The sequence below is a fragment of the Anas acuta genome, chromosome 1, assembly GCF_963932015.1.
Source record: "Anas acuta chromosome 1, bAnaAcu1.1, whole genome shotgun sequence".
Classification (NCBI taxonomy): domain Eukaryota; kingdom Metazoa; phylum Chordata; class Aves; order Anseriformes; family Anatidae; genus Anas; species Anas acuta.
In genome coordinates this window covers 64,729,647-64,751,383 of record NC_088979.1, presented here as the reverse complement: position 1 = coordinate 64,751,383, position 21,737 = coordinate 64,729,647, and the positions used below count along the sequence as shown (strand labels likewise).

At 36.7% G+C, this 21,737-nt stretch overlaps 1 long non-coding RNA gene across 4 annotated transcripts in view; it reads left to right on the top strand.

Moving 5' to 3' along the window:
- LOC137855592 (uncharacterized) overlaps nucleotides 1-21,737 on the top strand; it is a 162,659-nt gene that overhangs the window by 126,776 nt on the left and 14,146 nt on the right. For all 4 annotated transcript variants that reach the window (XR_011095819.1, XR_011095821.1, XR_011095818.1 and 1 more), the window contains one exon: nucleotides 20,039-20,116. This is a non-coding gene — a long non-coding RNA (uncharacterized lncRNA). The remainder of the gene's footprint in view (nucleotides 1-20,038; nucleotides 20,117-21,737) is intronic.

The window sequence follows — 21,737 nt, the reverse complement described above, 5'->3', positions numbered from 1 at the left end:
CTATGAAAATTATGAACTTTTTGCTAATGCTATAAATCTATCCCTAAATGACAGAAGCACCTCTCTTTATTTGCTCAATGAGCAAGATGATTTCTCCACTTAAATGGAAAGGGATGATTTTAATTTTTTAGTAAACATGGTTATGACTGAACTCATGTCCTCTCAAGAGGGAACTGACTTCAGGATAAAATCTGTTGGTACTTTCCATTCACTTCTATTCCTCTCCCTCTCCTTTCCAAGGCATTTTGAAAAGGGAACAGTTAGAATAGCATTTATTAGAAAAACTGGACTGGGAGAAGTTAAATCAAGGTCTAGAATACAAAAACAAAGGGCCACTAAAAAATAATAATAAGAAGATAAAACATTTTTTTTTAAAAAAAAAAAAGAGTATGGCCTGATTGACTGTGGATAGCAGTAGTACTGAAATACAAAATCCAAACCAGATGTTTTTCTTTTCATTACTAGCTTTATTAATGCATTACTCTCAAGTTTTGGTGGCAAAGTGGTGATAAAAAGCATTGGTGCCATTTTGTATTGAGGGGTTTTGTTTGTTTCCTTTGGGCAAGGATGCAAAATAACCAGATCTAATTTTTAGCAGCATCCTCTTCATTTCTCTTAATCCTGGACTGTGATGACTTTTCAAGCAGCTCATTGGAAGCAATTGTGGGAAAATGGCCATTCTCTTTTCAGCTGTTCTTCCAAACCCTAATGAGTTAACAATTGAAATACAGAAAGTTGCTTCAGAGGTCAGGAGAGTATATTCTACACAATGGTTGCAGCATTTGAAGCCATGACAGCACTATAAATTGACAAACTAAAGCAAAGCACTTGGTGGTCTGAAGTGGAGAAAAGAACATCAGCCGAGAGCGGTAAAAAGACGAGCCATGAAACCACACAGAAAAAAATGAGTGATTTTTTTCAGATCACCTTGTTAGAATTTAGTGTATCGGAGGTCAGACGAGTAGAACAATAATAAGGTCCAAGGTTGAATACCAGTGGGGAAGCTTAACCCAGGAGCTCCAGGTCAACCATAAGTGAATGAGGTAGAACAGTGAAACAGTAGTCACCCGGGAAGGGAACGCACAAAAGTCAGTGGGTTAAGGGGAGGAGCCCGACAGTTATCAATTAGACTAAGAGAAAGCCCAGGCTCGAGCACCTGGGATAGAAAAATAATCCCAGTGTGATGAAAAGAGATTTTCTTCTGTGCACAGTTCTTGCTCTCTGGTTTTCAGTTTTTTAGGAATTTGAAATGTTGTGGAGATAGAGATCTTAAATCTGTAACAGATGAGAAAATGCAGGCCAGTTGGATGCATTTTCCCCATGTCTTATGTGCATATGACAATGTTTTCATCCCACGCTGGACAGTCTGCTGAGATAAAGGAGGCATAAAAATAAAGATCTTTTAAAGATATGAACAAACATACACACATACACCCTTGTAAGGGGGTGCTCTTTAACTTCTCTTTTTTTTTTTTCTTTAGAAAAGTACAATTCACACCAGTTTTATTTTTAACTTATGAGGAGGAATTTCTCCAGATTTGTGAAGAAAATTGCTTCGAGTGATGAAGTAGAGAATATTTAAATGACATTTTACAATGTAGAACATATATATATATATTTGCAAAATGCCTATACAACTTCCTCTTCCTATGAACACGCATCACCTAATTTAGCAAGACTTTTTCCATTGATCTCAAAGGAGCTAGAACAGATTCAAAACAAAGCAGATCATATCCGATATCTGATGTACAGAGTCCATCAAAAATATATAGCTGAAATATTACACAGGCCTCATTAATAGTTTCTAGTAAAAATATAAGTGTTTCTAACGTCAGCTGAAATGAAGCTCTAAACCTATGCTATTTGTAACTCACCATCCTATTTTTCTATTAGTCTATTCTTAAGGTCACATTTCTAAGGAATTATATTGTCTTGGAATGCTGCTAAAACCAGCGAAGCTTATAGGCAGAGTAAGCTGTAGTAAAGCATACAGTATCCCTACTAGCCTCTGGTGTGTGCATGCTACTTTTCAATTCACAAAAGACCCATTGTAAAGGTATTGTGATAACTTTTCGAACTTTTGCCTCTCCAGAAAAACAGCACTAGCACAGATAAAGCTAAACCTTGCTGACTGCTGAGCACACAGGTACACCCCACTCCACAGCCAACCCCTTCCCACCACCACCAAAGAAGATGTAATTGACACTGCCAAGTGGCAGCTTTCTGTTTTAAGAAAGATGGGTTTTCTGGTCTGAAAGCTCCTCATCCAAAGACTGAAGCAGAGAAGCCCAGAGGGAAAAAAAAAAAAAAAAAAAAAAAAAGTCTTCTTTTATCAAAAAAATGTTAGTGGTGGTCCCTGAAATCTAGCAGGATGGAAGAAAAAAAATAGTTTACTTAGAGGTGCTGGGACCAGGAAAAAGTTCAAGAAAGGAACACATAAGGACTGCAATTTTCAGCCTCAGCTGGGTATCATGTTTGGGAAAATAAATGAATATGAGGCTGAAATCTTATTGTATATGATGCAGGAAGAGGTTGTAACTTTTTCACTGGTTGCTTTAAAGATATGGTCTTTCCAAAGGAAAAGATCCTTTGATGTAATTCTTTCTAAATAGTTCTTTTTTAGATGTCATTAGCCAGCTAGATCCTGGAAAGTATGGGAGATCATGCCAGATATAAGCAGGGGAATAAAGAAAAAAAAAATTAAATGACCCTTGTTTTAAGAGAAGAAATCTTTTATAAAATATTCTGCAGAAGTGTGGGTGGCAATAGCATTTCTTTTGTGTGCAACAGGGGAAGTTGGATTAACTAGCATTAGGGTTTAATACGTTTTTCTTAGAGGGAAGTTTGTTTCTTTTACTTTACACAAGGGAGAAAAGTGGTGCACCATTCAGTTTAAAGACCATTTCTTTTTTCTTAGAGAAAAAATCAGTGTTTCAGTCTCATGGTGGTAACATTTGATTGAGATGCTGTTCCAGAAAGACAAGTCATTGTCTGTAGGATCCCCCAATTGTGTTCCATTAGCTCTCACAAGTCAGTAAAAGTATTGCCATTGTATTCTGTATGCATCAAAGCTGATATTAAGATTTTTATACTGCACATTGTTCCAAATTCATGAAGATGAAAGAAATGTAATGATTTAGTAGAGACAGTTCCATTAAGAGAGTCTGCTGAGCCAGTGTTACAGTAAACTGAGGTGATGGTTGCGGTTTCATTTGCCAGCAATGCGAAAAAAAAAAAAATGTTGACAATTTGTGTTCATTTATGATGGAGGTTAATTTTACCTAACTGGAGTTATCTGTAAGTTCAGCTTCTACTTTAATGATTATTTCAGTGATGTGGAATACTCTCTGTAGCATCATTGAGGAGTAGGAGATCATCCTTAGAAGGAAAATCTACCAGGAAGGAAATTTGGTACATTTGTCTAAGATGGGAGTCCTCTGAACTGTCTAATGAACGTGGTTTTGTCACTCTGTTTCCTATAACACAAAACAAAACAACAAAAACAAAAACACTAGACAACCAAAGTAGGCCAGTAACCTATGAGTTAATCAGCTAGAGTTAACCTGACCTGAACACACCACCTGGGGAAGGATTTGCATCAGGTTCAGATGCCAGAGTGGGATTCAGTTTAAGGTAAAGATATCCAAGAACACATACAGATGTTGATTGTTAGGCTAGATCTCCAGATAGAAGAAGTCAGAGGGTGAATCATTTCATTCTGCTGCAGGCATCTGATCATCTGAATTGTTCTTCAGGCTCCACTGACTCTACTGACTAGAACTCTGTTGATATAATAAGAGCTTCAACATCTACTGTATGTGTAGATACCTACACTGTAGTTGCCTAAATTTAAGTACTTGAGTCTATAGCAGATTTCTACCCTTGGTCAGGTAACTAGATAAATTAGTTAGAATAACTGCAAAATATATATCTGCATTTAAGCAGTTTTCCTGTATTTCCTGTTAATAAGGAAGCATAATCACTTGTAGTTAGGCTGATTTGCACCAAAGAACATGTATTATATTCCACTGAATATAGCAGAACACTAGTTCAGATGAAGACGTACACAATTAGGATGAATCTCTCCTCAGGTCTCAAGCAGTCACTTGGAGCTGGAGAGATTTAAAGATTTAGAAGAAGGTAGTGGTTTATTAATTTATGAATTTATGAATTTTAGAATTGTTGATGGGAGTGATTTCCTAAAGGACACCATCAATATCCTGTCTGAACTTGAACCAATAGACAATGGTTACGATAGATATAAGCAGGAATCAACAGCAGCTGTCAGTGTTTGAGAGGAAAAAAAATGCATTTCTCCAAATAAAAGTTAAGGTGAATTGTAGAGAACTCGTGGAGACAGAGAGACAGGATGCGTCTTAGACATGCATTGCAGACAGTCAGCAAAACTCAGATATGGTCTGTATATAATAGATCAGAAACAGGTGTGAATCACAAATCACAAATAGCATTTGTCCATGAAAACAGGAAAAACAAGGAAAGATGGGGAAAATAAATAAAGGTGTTGGCTGTTTCTGCTGAACTTAAACCCATGGCTGGACACCCACAAGAATACGTTAGCTATAAAAGATGAGAGTTTTGTTGGGACAGATGGCCAATTTGGGAAAATGAGATATATATGTGGCCCAAAACAGGACTGATAGCTATATTTATGTTTATAGACAAAACTATTCAAACATAGGGCAGAAAGGGTGCACAAAGAGAGAGGAAAATCAGGAAAGGAGTCAGAGGGCCTTCAAACACGAAGATGGAGAGAGTGTAGAGTATCTAACAGAGCATATAATGAAAAGATATTAGAGTGTTCAGACAGCTCAAAGGAGAAAAGACATAGAAAACTAAGTAAAATAAAATGGGCATGTGAAGTTAGATATGAATGAATTCTGCATTGGAAGCATAGAGGCAATCTGAGATTTTGTTGAGAGTCATCTCAGTGTAGATTGGTGGGCTGAAGAAGGGTTGAAGAAGAAATTGGAAGAGAAATCCCAGACAGCCATTACATATGGTTCAAAGGAATATGGTCAAAAAATGAGGTTATTGATTATGTGAGTATGCAAGAAGATCTGTAGTATTTGCCTGCCTCCTTGCTTGCTTGTTCGGACTGCAGGAGAGTTTAAAACGTTGTGCTATAGGCGACCAAAAGAAAAATGGGGGGGGGGAAGGGAAGGGAAGGGAAGGGAAGGGAAGGGAAGGGAAGGGAAGGGAAGGGAAGGGAAGGGAAGGGAAGGGAAGGGAAGGGAAGGGAAGGGAAGGGAAGGGAAGGGAAGGGAAGGGAAGGGAAGGGAAGGGAAGGGAAGGGAAGGGAAGGGAAGGGAAGGGAAGGGAAGGGAAGGGAAGGGAAGGGAAGGGAAGGGAAGGGAAGGGAAGGGAAGGGAAGGGAAGGGAAGGGAAGGGAAGGGAAGGGAAGGGAAGGGAAGGGAAGGGAAGGGAAGGGAAGGGAAGGGAAGGGAAGGGAAGGGAAGGGAGGAAGAAACAGAAAGAAAGAAAGAAAGAAAGAAAGAAAGAAAGAAAGAAAGAAAGAAAGAAAGAAAGAAAGAAAGAAAGAAAGAAAGAAAGAAAGAAAGAAAGAAAGAAAGAAAGAAAGAGAAAAGCAAATTCACCGTATCAGTGGGACATTCTTGCCCATCTGATATAGCTGCCTCTTCAGTTGTGGGAGAGGAATTCCTGACCACAAGAAATGGTAGATAAAGTGCTTCCACCCGCACAACATCAGATTTAGATTCTTCAGGTTTAAAATGGATATTTATAGAATGTCAATAGGCTCTTATCAGAGGCATGCTATTAGCTGTGCTTCATTTTCCTGTACAGTTACAAAACTGTATAAATTGGTTATGCAGATTTATCAGTTTGCTAGACAGCAAGCCAAGCTCTGGTCATCTTATAGTATCTCAGAGCATATTTTTCCCCTTGAAAGGGGAAAAATCCACCAGAAAGACTGAACACATCTTTGTTAAAGATTCTAGTGGGGAATACTGGGAAACTCTAGGAGTAGGAGTTCATTAGAATAAATCACATGTTCTCTGATGAGCTAGTGCAGAAAGACAGAGTGGACAGACAACCAACATGATTCAGTTTGTCTGTTTTCATAAAACCAGGGAATCCTTGACTGTAGAATCAGAGCTCTAAAGGACCTTGATTGTGAAAAAGTGGCTAAAATACCATAGTTAGAAATTACAGTATTGATGTCAGAAAACACTGTTGTTCAACCTTCAGTACAGAAAATATGCAATGCTTTCACTAAAGATGAAAGACAGGTATCAAAATGAGATGAGTTATTGTCATGTATTTCATAATTCCCTCTACTTTCCCACAATGAAGAAGATCAGTTCAAAGGAAAGATTATACAGTTTTCAAAGATTTTGCAAAAGTGGCAATCCTGGGCAAATCAACACCAACTCTGCTGTTTCAAATAGGTCTTGTGCAAAGAAAACATCCTTTCTGGCAGTGCTGGATCAAGTTGGTACAATAAGAATTTCATAGGAAATAAAGTTAATGGCACCACCACTAATTTATTTCCTAATTCATTATAGAAAGATGTCTAGCAAATGGGCAGTCGGAAGGAAGCCATTACCTATCCCCTTTAAAAAAAGAACCAAAATATACCATTAGAAAGTTCAGTTCATTCTGGTGAGGGGGTGGAATGATTTTCACCCTTTTCCCATCAACTAGAATGCTTTTCACAGCCAACAAATCACAAGGTACAGTTAGATATAAGACCACTTTTGTAGGAAAATGTGTTCATGTTAAAAATGAATAGAAATTATAGCAACAGAAGAAAATGAAACTTGCAAGCCCAGAGAAATAAAACAACTTGTTATTTATGATAAACAACAGGGGATTGTTGTAGGTCTGAGGCAATCAAAAGAATCTTGCATCACAAAGCAAATCTGAACAAAAATAATAATAATACTTAGAATTCAGACTTTTCATTTATTGAATTGTTTCTGTACAACAAGCTGTACAGAATAACACAATACATACTAATGCTCTGGAATTAGTAATGAAACAACCTAGCTGTAAAGGAATATAGAGCTATACAGAACAGAGGACTGTTATTTTGTTGGTTTGCATGCTTCTTGCTCAATATCCATTGTGTATACTTTTCCTCTCTGTCCCAAAAGTGTTCCTCACATTGGTTTTTAAGAGTGTGGGAGTGCATTTAATGATTAACTGGGAGAAATGACTGTTCAATAATGCATTACCATGTGCGGACCTAAGCTGGATCACAGTCTTTTATTTCAGTGTTTTTTCAGTTCTTTGTTATTATTTTTTACAGAATACTCCCCAGTCCAAAATCTGACTTCTTCCATGGCTTTTTGTTTGCACCCTTCCTCATATTCAATACGTTTGCTAAACTCAAGGTAGTGAATATAGCTCTTTTTCAAGCCCCAATCATAGGTCACAAAAAAATCAGTAATCATTGTTACAAATGGTTACAAATTTATCCTTAAAAAAAAAAAAAAAAACTAACAAACCTTATCCCAGTTTACTCAAACAATTCAACATTCCAATGCACAAGTCAGAATGCTATTTGGTCTTATCCCAATGTCAGAAAAGCACAGAATGTCTGTCAGTGTTATCTATGAAATTAAAACTGAAAACAAAAATTAAATCTAAGTAGACTTAAACTTTCTTGTATCTTTACAGTCAAAAAAGAACTCTGGAAGGATTGTCCTAAGGCTTTGTCAGGGAAATTTTGTTTCTTTTTTATTCTTAGATGCAATGTGAGCACAGAAGGAAAAAACATTTTCCTCCAGAAATTTAGTGAAGCATGTGTGCCCAAAGCAGAATTTTCTTCCTCCTTGAAGAATTCCAACACATCTTATTATCTTTGGAATAGCTGGAGAAAATGAAGGAATTACCTTACTGTGCCATATCAAGTCTGTCAAAATACTTTTTGGTTCTCCACACCAAAGGATTATTGATAATCCTTTCCTAGCAACTACCTTCTCTAACAGTTTTCATTGTCTTGCTCCATTATTAAGGAAAAAACATACATACACAGCAAATATATCTTAAAAACTGTACATATTCTAAAATTTGTCTGCATAAGAAGTATATCAGTAAGTTGAATGAACATCTCTGTGGCATGCAAAGTCCATCTGAACTGACCTTTGAAGTTTTTGCATTGCAACGAGGAAAGGGGATTAAATTTTTTGAAAAGATTGTTATAACTTGCTCACCTAAGTTTCTCAAAGGCTATGGACTTCCCAAAATATTTTATCTGCTAGTATAGATGAATGTGAATATGAAAAGTTAATACAATATTGATAAATAATACATATACAATAATACAATATTGATAAAGTTAACACAATATTGATAAAAAACAGGGAAAATCATGCAATAAGATTACACTTTATCTTAATTTTATAGAAAGGAAATTGAGACATTTTTGTATATGAAAAGAAAGTATACAATGGCACTTAAAAAATAATAATTTTAGAAGCATAGGAGGCAAAAATTCTCAAGCTAAAAAGCATAAACCATTCACTGGTTGTCTGGAATAAGAAAGAAGAATCAAATGCTGGATATTTCCGTAAGTGTCTTGTTCGTACTTCATTGCACCTTCCTTTGAAGTGTGCAGCTTTGATCACTCTTCACAGGACAGTGGACCAAATGGACTTTCAGTGTGATACAAGTTAACATTCCTGTGATCCCAAATGCTGCAGGATTCCTTCATGCTGCAAGACATTCAGCATGATGGATAAACTTGTGAGCTTTCAGGAAGTGAAAGATATCCTAGATCATTTTGCTCTTTCTCTGAGAACTGTTTTTCTCAGCTGTTGTCCTTTATATTATTTTTGATGTGAATACACCTTTATCTATTTTTACTGCTCAGGCAAGTAACCTCACTGAAAAGTTTATGAAACTGGTAAAAACAGAAATGACAAAAAGTTAGTCATAGAGAAACTAGCAGCAGGAAGGATTACCTTTTCTTCAGATTTTACCCCCAGAGCTGATGTGAACATGTTACAGACTGTGGTAATTGAAGATTTTATTCAGAATGCAGCTGTTCAAGGTTAAACTTGGTTATTATGGACCAAAGTGTTTAGGACTAAAATTTGTCTTCCTTTTCCAATTTTACATAAGCCGAAAAGCAAGAACAGCAGAGCACGATACATGGCTCCAAAGACTCTTGACTGACTAAAAAGTGCATGGGTCAAACCTTGGTGAGATTCTGTGATTTTCATTGCAGTCCTTTGTCCAGGATTATTGCTTTTAATTTTAACTGTTCAAAGTGATTTTTGTCTCTTTCTTTTTGGCACAAACAAGTGTTTAGGGAAATAATTCTGTAAGGCAACAAAATCTCCTTCATTTTCTGGAATCCACAAGACAATGAAGAATATTCAATTATACCCTCTCCAAATACGTATTTAATTTCCCGTGTTTCCAAAACTGTCTGATAATATTAAAATGTTTCTCCCACTCATTGTCTATCTGCAAGTATATATATATGTGGTTTTTTTCTTTTACTCTCAGTAAAAGTGTTTCTCTTATATTGAAAAATTACCTTCACCACTGGAATAACTACTATTAATGTATTTCATGAAACTATTGGCTCCCCTATAAATGATGTCCATTCTCTATCACAATGGCTTTTGACCCCAAAATTATTGGACCTAAGCCAAAGTTCTTCACAGTTCAGACATCTTTGTTCAATAGTTGTCATTCCATCACAAAGACATTAATAAAATCAATAGAAAATACTTTATAAATGTAACTTTTTCCTCACTGAAAACAAAGTTGTTTCCTTTTTAAAAAATAAACATTTTTTTTTCTGAAAATTTCTATGCTCCTAAAATCTTTAGTTAGTTATCCATGGAAATAATCACTTTGCTTTCCAGAAAAATAAATAAATAAATAAATAAACAATCAAACTTCTCTTTGTCTATTTCACTCCTCTCTCCTCTCTCCCCTCTCTCTCTCTCTCTTTTTCTTTGTTTATTAAGAATTTATTTCTTGTTTCTGAAGGAAGGCAATATAATTACAATGTATAGATTATTTTTTCACTTTTTATTTTCCATTATTTTGTCAGTGTTACCCTACTTTGTAAAGTCATAGCATGTGAAAACAAAGGAAGCTGCTGGAAGGCCTGTACAGTTGCCAAGATGGCCCAAGGCTGTTCTCTCACTTCTTGAACATTGATCTTTGCAAAACACTGTATTTTCTTTTTTGATGATCAAACAGAAGTTTTTTTCAACCCCACTGTTCTTGGAGCGGGTCCTGTAACCCAGCCAGAAACCGCCAGTGTTTCAGTAACTACTACCTTGCACATTAAGACATGCAGGATTACCAGGTGTCAGGTAGTCCGCAGTCTGTTCTAGCAAGCCACAGTATCCTGGGTAAATTTCAATATTCTTGTATTTTTTCACTGGTAACTGAGCCTGGTTGTCTGAAAGACTGCCTCTCACCCTGCAAGATTTTTCTGCTGTCGAAACTAAATCCAATGAAACACAACTTTCTGGGACTGGAGCCAGGTCACTCTCAGTTCAGTGGCCTTATCTTTGAATTTAGAATTAAGGGCTCATGCATGTCTCCTTTCATGAGAGGCAAACCTCACTCTTCCAGTGATCCATCTCCTCAAATATTGAACTGGTGCTACCAGTAGACTACATCTTTGCACACATGATGAGATTTTGCTGGCAAAAAAAATGTTATAGAGTTTTATTCCTCCCTGACTGAATATCTGTCACTTCCAAACTGATGTTAATTGATGCCTCCTTGCTGTGGTGGTGGGAGTTTCAGAACAGATGTTAATACAGCAATGAGCATGTTAGGGAAATTTAAAATATAAAAAGACTAACTTCTGCTTACAGTCTATATATACTACTGCAGATTGATTCAAAAACAAAATAAAGAATATACTTAGCTGCTGTGTGGTGGGGGGGTCTGAAATTAACACATTCGTTGCACTTCTCAAACCAAAGCTGCATTGACAGACCTAACTCCCATCCTCCATATGTAGGATTTTAAATGTATCGCATATCTTTTTTTCTACACCAGATAAGCTGCTTGTATAGTGGTGCTTACTGATACACTGTTTATTAATCTATCACTAACATCTAGCATGAGAGGTACAAGTCAGCTGAAGTTAGAAAATATTGCTGTTAAATAATTACAGAGTATCTTTAAATTATAGCTTTGTGTTTCTGAAAATGACTTTATCATCCATCAAAGTATGCTGTAAGCTTTTTAAGTAAATGTATCATGTAAATGTATTTTGTAAGATTACACGCAAATGCATTTTTTTCATTTGTATTCATATTTAATCGTAACTCCATTATTCGAGATTCAAAATAGGATAAATCTAAATATGAAGCTTTTATACTGCCCTGTAAGTTCAACAGTATAGTTTAATATTAAGATTTTACTAGGCAGTTACACAGTACTCAGTTTTAATATGGAATACTTCGTCATGTTCATTATTGCCTATTTAGACTCATGTAAACTGACACTCCTGAAATAAGCAAGCTTTAAAATGTTAATACAAATGTTATGCCTCTTTTAATTGCAATAGACATCTCATTAAGTAATTTAATGCCGGTGGGACCTCTTACCAATACACAAAAAACATATTTTGCCCAGCTTTTGTATACAGTACAATATGCTAGAAATATTTTTTTCCATAGTGACGTTCATCAGCTTTCCCTCTGCTCACCATATCCTGTGTGAGGAAGCCCTAGACGTAGGCTGTCTCAGCAGGCTGTGTTAGCTAGGTTCAAGCCAGAGTGCCTTTAGCAAGGCTATACCTGCTCAGACTTCTCTAGCAGGACCTGTCAATGCAACACCGGGCAAAAAAGAACTACCTAGATCATGTCCATGGTGGAATTAGTTCCTCATCTAGGTGGAGAGAAAAACATGCATGACATTTTCATTAGCCTAGGAGGCAGAAACATCTGGTTACTTGGTTCAGCTCATCAGCAGGAGAGCCTGTAGTTGATTAGCCCTTCTCTCAGTAGTAGGCGTTACTACAGTCAGTGGGAATTACTAAACATGGTTTCAGGGGACTGACGTTAATTTGGCTTGCCAAAATAATATGCAATTTTTTAAGGAGTTTGTGTTAATTAGTTGTATAATTTGATGTGATGTGATTGGGTTTGCACAAAGAAAAGCAGAACAGGGTTTGCTATTAGAAGCTGCAGTATGAGAATCAAGAGGTGGCACTTAAATAGTGCACAGTATGAATCTGCAGCAGTGAAAGGCCTTAGTTCATGATCTAATTACAATGGGATTCCCTTTCTGAAAAGCTAAAAGCATTTTAATTCATATTTTTTTCTTTTAAGATGTTTTATTTTGATTACTATATTATTAATTCCTGTGCACCTAACATTCTATCACAGATTAAGTCAATTTAGGTATCTCATTTTGGCCTGTTTTGTATAATATCCCACTTTTAGAGGAAAAGGAATATGTCAAATGACAAAATTAGGCAATTTATAGTTTGTGTAATTCCTTACTGTATCTCTCTGCCAGCCTTCTACTCTTCATTCACTAACTCTTTCACAACTATTATTGGCAATTTAGACTTCTTTGCTACCTGTGAAATGGTAATCAGCAGTAACATTGATGCCAGAATTACAATTTCTGCCAGGCAAACTGATAACTGGGAACTTAGAAACATAGATGAAGTAGTCAATATCCTCGCATAAAAAGGGCTTGCTGCCTGCCAGTTACTGGGTAAAAAAAAAAAAAAAAAAAAAAAAAAAGCATTGAAGGGTATTTGCTGAGGACTTCTGGTCAGGTTTTGTTGTTGTTGTTATGGTTTGTTTTTTTTCTTCCTCTCTCCCCTTCCTCCCTACCCCCCTCAGAATTTACTGTGTGTGGGACTACATGACTGAAACAAATCTCATATACAGTGTACCCTTCTGTGTTTCTCTGTTCTTCTCACCTTTCTTCTGTATTTGGTCTGCAGATTCTTTGGGCTGACAGCTATTTCTTCCTATGTTTGTTCAGTGCTTTGCACATGGAGTTAACAGACCCAGCAATGGCCTCCAGGCACAGCCCTTGTAGACATGCAAGTTAATGAAATTGGATCTCTCTCTCATTCTCTGCTGCCCCCCACCTAGTATTTTAACATTTCATGTCACTTCCATGAGGAACAGAGGGTGGCAGTTTATTTATGACTATTTCCATGAGGCAGGAAGTCTGAAACATGCAGTATGCAGTATTAAAACTATCCAGATTTAGCCACACACTCATTCAGCACATTGGCTGTTTTTGTTGTTAATGGCTACTTCTTCAGAACATCCCTGAAGAGAGACGGTCTCAGTACATCAACTAAATCAAGTGCTAAAAGTAAGACAGCATTAACACACCTCAGGACTTCCATTTCTATCATTCTGCAAGAAAACAGCTTGATAACTATGTTTAAAACCCTTTCTCCACAAGAGACGGCCAAAAAAGTAGAGAAGCTTATTTGTGTGTTGCTTCAGAGAGGCCCACTGGGGGCTGAGGTTTCCTTTGGCTTGCTGGGCAGTGAGGAACCTTCTTACACACTGCTGAAAGTTTGTCTGAACCTTGCATACTAATGTGTAAACTTCTCAGAGATGCTCACAAATCTCAGTTTCCTGAAATCTCATATAATGCCAGTTTTCTATTATACAAGGTTGCCTTATAAATGTTTCACAGAGCTCTCCAAGTTTCCAAAAAGAGATACTGCATAATTTATGGGATACTCTGTTCAACATCCAACCCCTATGAAAAAGCTCTGTAGTTTAGGTATGACTTCATATAGTATAGCAAGTCCACCAAAGGCAGAAGAGAGGAGTCATAATAGACTCTTTGTCTGAAACATCAAGGCTTGGGAGATATGAGCTTAATATAGGAAGTTTTCAAGAGCCTGAGGCACAGAAAAAAAGTGGTGTCAAAGGAAGCATGTGTAGTACGTAGTGGAGTGGAGTTGGTACTACACATAAATAAGAGGAAAGTGTAAGAGTACAAAAGGCTATAATTCCATTGAGCAGCTCTAGTAACAGAAAACAAGCAAACAAACAAACAAACAAAACACTTCACTCACACAAGCCAACACTGAGGATGCCTGGACAGATTCCAGGTAATTTCCATTAGGTTCAGCAAGGGTGCTGGTGTCCATCAGGGTGGCTATCTGTGCAAAGCTGAGCTGTCTGTTATGAGATCACCTGAACCCTTAATGGAATTAGAGCCTTATAATGCTCAGTTGCTTGTTATTTATTTTCTATTTGAATATCAATTAGTTACTGAAACCATATTTGTTTACCTTGAGCAGTCACTTAGTACATATAATGCAATTTATAATTACTCTTTAGTCCCTTGCGCACACTGCCTACCATATCAACCTGTATTGCCTGTGTCTGATATACCCTTAATTATCTATTTCTTCAACTGTTGCCTCCCAACTTATGCCTAGCTTTCAAGCTAAATGAGAGTGAATTTCTATATTTCTTTCAAGCTTTTAAAGAGTCAATTTCTGTATTTTTTTCTGTGTTTTCTACCCCATCTATCTCAGTAGTGTCCATGAATGGGAATACAAAGCAGTACAACAATGCTAATATTAAACAAGAGTGATAGCTCAGAATTAAGATATCTGAAGAACACTAAAAATGTAATGTGTAATTTTGTTCACTGACCATACTTCATATAAAAGGATGTTGTAAGGCCAATGGTTTAATTACTTGTTGTAAGCCACTCAGAAACATTAATACAGTAAACAGACCTGAAAAGTTCCCTGTTATTATCAACTTCTGTGTTATGTATTGGTAAATACATGTATATCAGAAAGATATGCTCCTCAACCTACCATTAATTTACATATAATGAAAGAAACTTCTTGAGAAGACCTATTGTTCCAGATCAGGTTGATTTCTACAGTCTCTTAGTATAACTGCATTAACATTTCTTTTGATTAAGAAAGCTGACATTTATTTAATGAAAGGTGGCAGCAGTCCATGGAAAACCAAGGCATTAGTACCATGCTAGTAACCAAGACTGGTCAAGCTAACCTATAAAAACCTTCATTAATTGTAACAGATATCCAAGGTAAGTAAATTGGTTCCATTGAGCATGAAGAAAATTTTCAGATTTTATTGGAGGCAGAAGAAGATATGGATATACTACATTTCCTTTTTTAATAAAACTACCTTCACTTTGTTTCCCCTTCTCTCCTGGCTCCTTTGCTTCACCAAAACACCAAGGGACACAAGCCAGCAATTTTCCTACTTTACACTGAATTATAGAAATAACGTGAAAACAAATGCTGAATGAATGGATTTCAAAGTCAGTCATGTTATTATCAGTAGTGAAGGAGATGCTGACCTTTACCTTGCCATTTGTTGTCATTTCTCAGACAATATTGTAACATTCCCATATATATTTCTGGGTTCACGAATTGCAAAACAAGATTCGCATCTATGTCAGTAGCACTAAGATTTCACCCCTTGCGTTCACCCAGAATTTTCCTGCATGTTGCACTATCATTTTAGTTCCTGTTACCCATACATTTTTTCACTTTGAAGTGTGTAACAGTTTGGAGTGTCCAGTCCAGCAAAAGCTGCATAAATCAAAATCACAACAGAAGTCAAAAAGAAATCTAGTAGAAAAGAAAGTGCTGAATGTACAGAGCAATTGCTGTCAATATGCAGATCCTTTCGAGCCCAATTAAAATGTCTTAAAACTTTTTTCTTTAGTCTAACACAAAAGGCTGACCACTTAAATTTAGAAATGTTGTCTGCTTGTGCTTAACTTTAAAACTACCAATTGTTAAATAGCCACTTATAACCATTTGAAAATGAGTTTCTATTCATGCTGAATGGAGAATCCTCTTTTTTAGCACTCTATCCACACACTTTTTCCTAAGACTATGTAAGATTGAAACTCTTTACTTTAAAAATTTCCTAAGTTTTGTTTAAGCATCCCCTGATATTTGGATCTCAAAGAACCAAACACTACAGAATAACATAAATGTTATGGACATATTACATTTCCAGGTTAAACACTTCATTTGAGGATTTGCAAAATGTCAAAACAGACTAAGAGTAATGGGCAATAAAATTAGACTGTGCCACAATGTGTATGCAGAAAGGAGAGAAAACAGTTTATTTTGACCTTAATTTTCATATCCCCAACTTCTGAGTACTATTCTGTCACATGCAGGAGAGGCCAAACATATATCTGGTATGGAACTGTGCAGTAAGATCCCCAAATTAAACAATTAAGTAATACAATTAAAAAGCTTTTTTTAATAAAGGTTTAAGAGTAATGAGGCAACAAGGATTCACCGTATGGCAACATTTCATTATGAAACTCAGTTACACAGCAAAACTATCCGTTTTCCCTTGTTGCCTTCCAAGAAAACGCTGTTACTTTCCAAAAGACATTATGCTCAATTAATCCCTAGTGGCATCGAGGGATGCTAGCTGCATGTTCTTCCACCAGGAGCATCCTGTGTACAGCGAAGATGGCAGGCTAATTTACACAGCTACCCTCCAGCAGGGATTTTGCCATTAGACAGGGTCTAACTGCAAACTCTATATTTACCTCTAACCTTCCATTCCCTCTACACCTTATGTGCTCCTGAGCCATTTGTTTACATGCAAAATCTGATAACAGTGCCAGCTATCCTCGCTCTTTAGTCTTTTCTCTTCCCCTCCAGATTCACTTTTTGCTTTTTTCCCAGCCACCTTTGCAAAATCTGCCAAGAAGGAAGGGTAATTAGCCCTTACTGAGCCCCCATTCCTGGGGCTAGGTTACCAAACTGCCTAACTTAAAACTGACTCCAGTATCTCCTTGCAGCATGCAGTCACTTCTGTCTTCTGCCTGAAATATAGACATAAATTTAGCTCAAGAACGCTACAGAGGGGGAGGCTGTCTTTTCATTACATGCTCGATATCCACTATAATGGAACCTGGCTTCTAGTGCAGGGCCTGAAGGCATATCACAATGCAAATAATAGACAATAATGATAATAAAAAAGAAATTTTCATCACAAGAAACTTGATTAGTCTCCTGCATCCTGGGTAAAAGTGTCTATATTTATATAAAGTTTTATAATTTTTTGTCTGTTTTTAAATACAGTGCCAGTAATTCCCTATTTCCCCTGATTTCCATGCAGATATATTTATGTCTCAGCATTCCAGTGAGTTCCCTTAGCTGATGTTTGAAATGCATCTCTCAAATTACTATATCATCCCAAATTTAAGCTTATGGAATCTCCACAGTAACAATTGTATCTGGGTAACAAATTGTTTGTTAAATGGAAATGGAAATGATCAACTACATGGATTATTTCTTGTGATATTCCTGCAATACAATACTTTCATTCACATGCTGTTAAAGACTTACTGTTACATGCAGCAATGTTTTCGAGATGCCCTACAGCTCCCGAAGGTATCATCACAAGAATTAGAGGTCTCAGCGGTTTCTTGATGGGATAGGGTTTAAAGTAATATTTGTATATTACATTCTTGTTTGAACATTACCCCTAATAGCATATCCAGCTACATCTCTTCATCTCTTTTTTTTTTTTCTCTTCACTCATACAGAGATTAGGAGAGCCTGCAAGATAAGCAATTAACTTGTGGTAGACTGGTAGTTTTGAGGAATAGATGTTTCAGTCACTTGGAGGACTTCTCTGCATCATCAGCATCAGTCCTGTAGCAACTGTAGATGGACAGAAATAGTGAGTTTGGGAGTTAAATTACAGAAACTTTTCTACATGCCACAATGACCAAAATTAATGATATAGGCTTTTATTTTATTATTTTCTTTATTAATTTCATTCAAGTCCCTCTTTGGTTCCTTTTATACAGTAAGGGTAACAGATTATAGTAAAATAAATAAATAAATAAATATAATGATAATTTAAGAAAAATCAATAGAAGAGAGTTATATGCCACAATAACTGTCCATACACAGATACTCAACAGCATAGCAAGAATATAGATGAGTACCAATTTAATCACTTTCATGGAAGTTTGTATGCAGATCTGCCCTAGCTGAATTAATTTTTAAGAATAATTTGATAAGATTTTTGATGTACTGTTTTTGTTTTGTTGTTTTGTGTTTTGTTTTGTTTTGTTTTTAATAGAAAATGATTCTTTAGGAATTGATTCTCCATTCAATAATATTCAGAGTTACTGTTTTTACTATTTTATGTAGGCTGTTCACTTGGAGCTTCCTAAAATTAATTCACCTGCATTTCCTCACTACTTAGGCTACTGCATCTAGACCATTCCTTGTTGTTGGGAAACAAGTGGTGTTTTGTTTCTTGAGGATGTGGCAGAATGTGGCTGAGTCTGGGATGAAATGGTGAAAAAGTACCACCAAAAAAAAACATTGAGATCATATACATATATATAAGCTATTCATACATATGCTAACGTACCTATTATCAGCTTAGTGGAAAATCAAACATGTTTTTATTCTTACTTTATTAGTATGTAAGTTCTTTCAGGGGCTGATGGAAGACCTATCTTTCCTGAATTTTAGTATTAGGGACAAAACTTATCTGAAACAGGAGGATACTTCGCCTTCTCTGAGCTTTCCAGCCTTAATTCCCACCATCCTCCCAAAGAAAGTCATTTTTTCTTCTTCCACCTCCTCTCCTGTGAACTTGCCCATCTGTTTCTATTTACTACCAGATCCTCCCCTCCCACACTTCCCTTACAGTTGGTGAACTGCACTGCAATCTTCTCCTGCCTCTTCCTCCCCCAGGACTTTGCTCATGGCAGCTCTCTCTCTCCTTTTCTTGAGGACTTGCTTCCCTCAGAGAGGGGGTGTCTTGCCCCAGGCTTGCTGCCCCTGGGGTTCATGTGGCATCCTGCCTTTGGGCTATGAGAGATTCCCAACCCACTGCGGTGGCCAACCTTGAAGCTCTGCTGAGTCCTTGTCACTCCCTGCCACCCACAGGCTCGAGTCACAGGATGCAGCACACTACAACATACTGCACATCAAGGAGTCCATGCAGGGGGATGTATGTCAGCAAACAGCTGAGTAATACTGATCTTGCTTTTCTGGGAGGACATCCCACTCTAGGGCACACAGCCACACGTGTGCATGGCACATTTAGAGTCAACAGCTCCTTAATGAGTGTGTTGGCTATAGCTGCTCAGAGCAAGATATTGCTTTCTTAAATGTTTATACAATACCTAGTGCAGAGACTCTGCAAAGCTAAGGCTATTCAGCAATAAAAACATTAGTAACAGATAGTGAATGGGAGACTTTGAAAATAAAAGAAGGAGACAAAATAGAAGCTTGCATTTTTTTTTATTTATTTATTTTTTCCAAAACAATTAGCAGGGGTGTATCAGGAACTTGCATCTTCCCTGTCCTATCATTATATGAGGCTAAGGAAATACTGCCTGAAAGTAAAAGCTGGGCTTTGGAAACTCATGAAAAGAAAATACTTCCCCTCCCCAGCCACAGCATGTAATTAGCCTGTGGCAATAATTGCCCTTGTGTGACACTGAGGCCAAGGGCTCTGTAAGATAGTTATACAGACAGTACAAAATACTTGTAGTTATCTGTTTTGTAAGAGGGATATTAATCCCACACTTCAAGCTTTAGGTCAGTCTCTGTTAAAGAACAGGAGGAGACCTGATATGCTGGTACTTTCAGAGAGATTGAATATTAGACCTGCGAGACCTGTGTATGATCCTGTACAGCATTTTCTAAGGGAAAGAAGAGAAAGAGCACAAGACAGAGCAAGACAACAGAAAATAATAACAGGCATTTTTCCAGTTGTACCATTGATGCTACTCGCTGTCACCAAAGCTTCTGAGGTTCTTCTCTTTCTGAAAGAGAGAAAGGAGGAAACAGAAGGCTAGAGGGTCAAGAGGAAAAGACTGGTAGCGGGGAAAAAAATAGAAGAATAAAAAGAGAATAAATATACGGGAAAGGAAAAGCATAGAGCTGGTGTTTAGGTAAACACTCTTTTACATTGTTCTAGTTTCATATCTCAGTGAGACTCCAGTTTTGTTTTGTTTTGTTTTGTTTTGTTTTGTTTTGTTTTTACTTAAAGACTATGTAATTACCTTTGTTTTACAGAAATGGGTTTTTGAGGATCATATTCTTTGACATGGAAGCTACCTCCATGGTTTACTTATGTGGATATCAAAATAATCGGTAAGTCTGATTTTGTTCCTAGTTCTAAGTACAGTAATATTGATTTATTATTACAATTAATCAATCTTAGAAAAGAATGTCCAATAATTAATAATTTGTGAAGAACATATGTATTATAAACACCACACTTGTGCCAGTTTTAAAAGCAAAATATCAACTTAATAAAAAGACTGTTGGATAAAATATAATTGAATGGTATCTAGTTGATGCATAAAGTAGTAGGGTTAGCAAGAGATTGATGAACTATTTTGGACAGGATACAAAGCCAAATGTTTGTAGAAGGTCTAACAGCTTTGGTTTAGTTTTGCTTTGTCTTTTTCTTCTCATGTCTTTCAAGGATTCTACAGCTCTGTCTTTGCTCTCCCGACCTCGCAAACACACACGCAAAAGAAAAAAAGGAAGAACAACCTGATTTATCCAAAACACTAAGACAAATAATACATTTGAGATGTTACTGACCCTTCTGAGATTGTAACTGAATGTAGTCTTACCTGAAAACCTGAACAACTTCTTGTGAAGTTGATCAGTGTCATTGCATAATGCACATTTGCAGGGGATCTATTCTGAACCACATGTTAGAGATAGTTCTTTCAAATAGTTCTGGACTCTTCTCAGTTCAAATGAACTTGATATATTTCAGAAATTACTATTTTAAAATAAAGGAGCCTGGAAACAGATTGCATCCCCAGATATCAAAAGTATTGACTAAAAGAACACTATATCTACCAATCTAAGGACTGCTCCACTGTGAAATTTTTAGTCTGCATTTTCAGTTTAATTGAGAGCTCACCATTGTTCTTATGAACATAGTAGGGACAGCCAGTGAAACCTTAAACATGGAAAATTAAGTCTAAGACAGAAATATCCCATGTACACGGTAATATCATGTTACTTGAGTTACTTGAGTGTTTCAGAGTTTTTTCTAGATGGTTATTGTGCAAGGCCTGTTGTTCATGCAAGACAGTAATTGCAGCATAAATGAGTAAAGAGTAAATGTATCTTTATTTGGGTTACTCAGCTTTCTATACTACTCTGTGTTTTATGGTTTGTTTTTATTTATTTATTTTTGTATTTTTTCCCTTTATATTAGCCCCTATTCCATGCCCCAGGGCTTCTTACCAGCTCCTCATTAAGGCATGCACCTTCTTGTGGCTCCCTATCAGCCTCCTGCACTGCAGTGATTAACCCATTATAGTACCAAGTACGATTGTTGCAGCATGTATTCAGATTCATAATACTGTCTCATTGCGAGCCACATTTTAAAATGAATTTTGAAAGAAATGAGAGGTGTGGTGAAATACATCGGTTTTCTACCAAAAATAGATCATGCCATACTGCCCAGATAACTTTCTTTCATAAATAATGGTGTGGATTTTTTTCTTAAGAAAGGAAATACAATAGATCTCAAGTCTGTGGGCATCCATAAATCATGTTATAGTGAGTTGCAGGGAGGAGGGGTATTATTTAAACCTGGGAAAAAAACAGATCAGTTAGAAGAATTGTAAGGAACTGACTGAAAAAGAGTTGACCACGGGGTTGTGCTGGAAAAGGACCTACCAAGATGGACCAAGATTAGTAGTGGAGTCCTACACAGGACTGGTCTTTTTGTATAGTCATATTT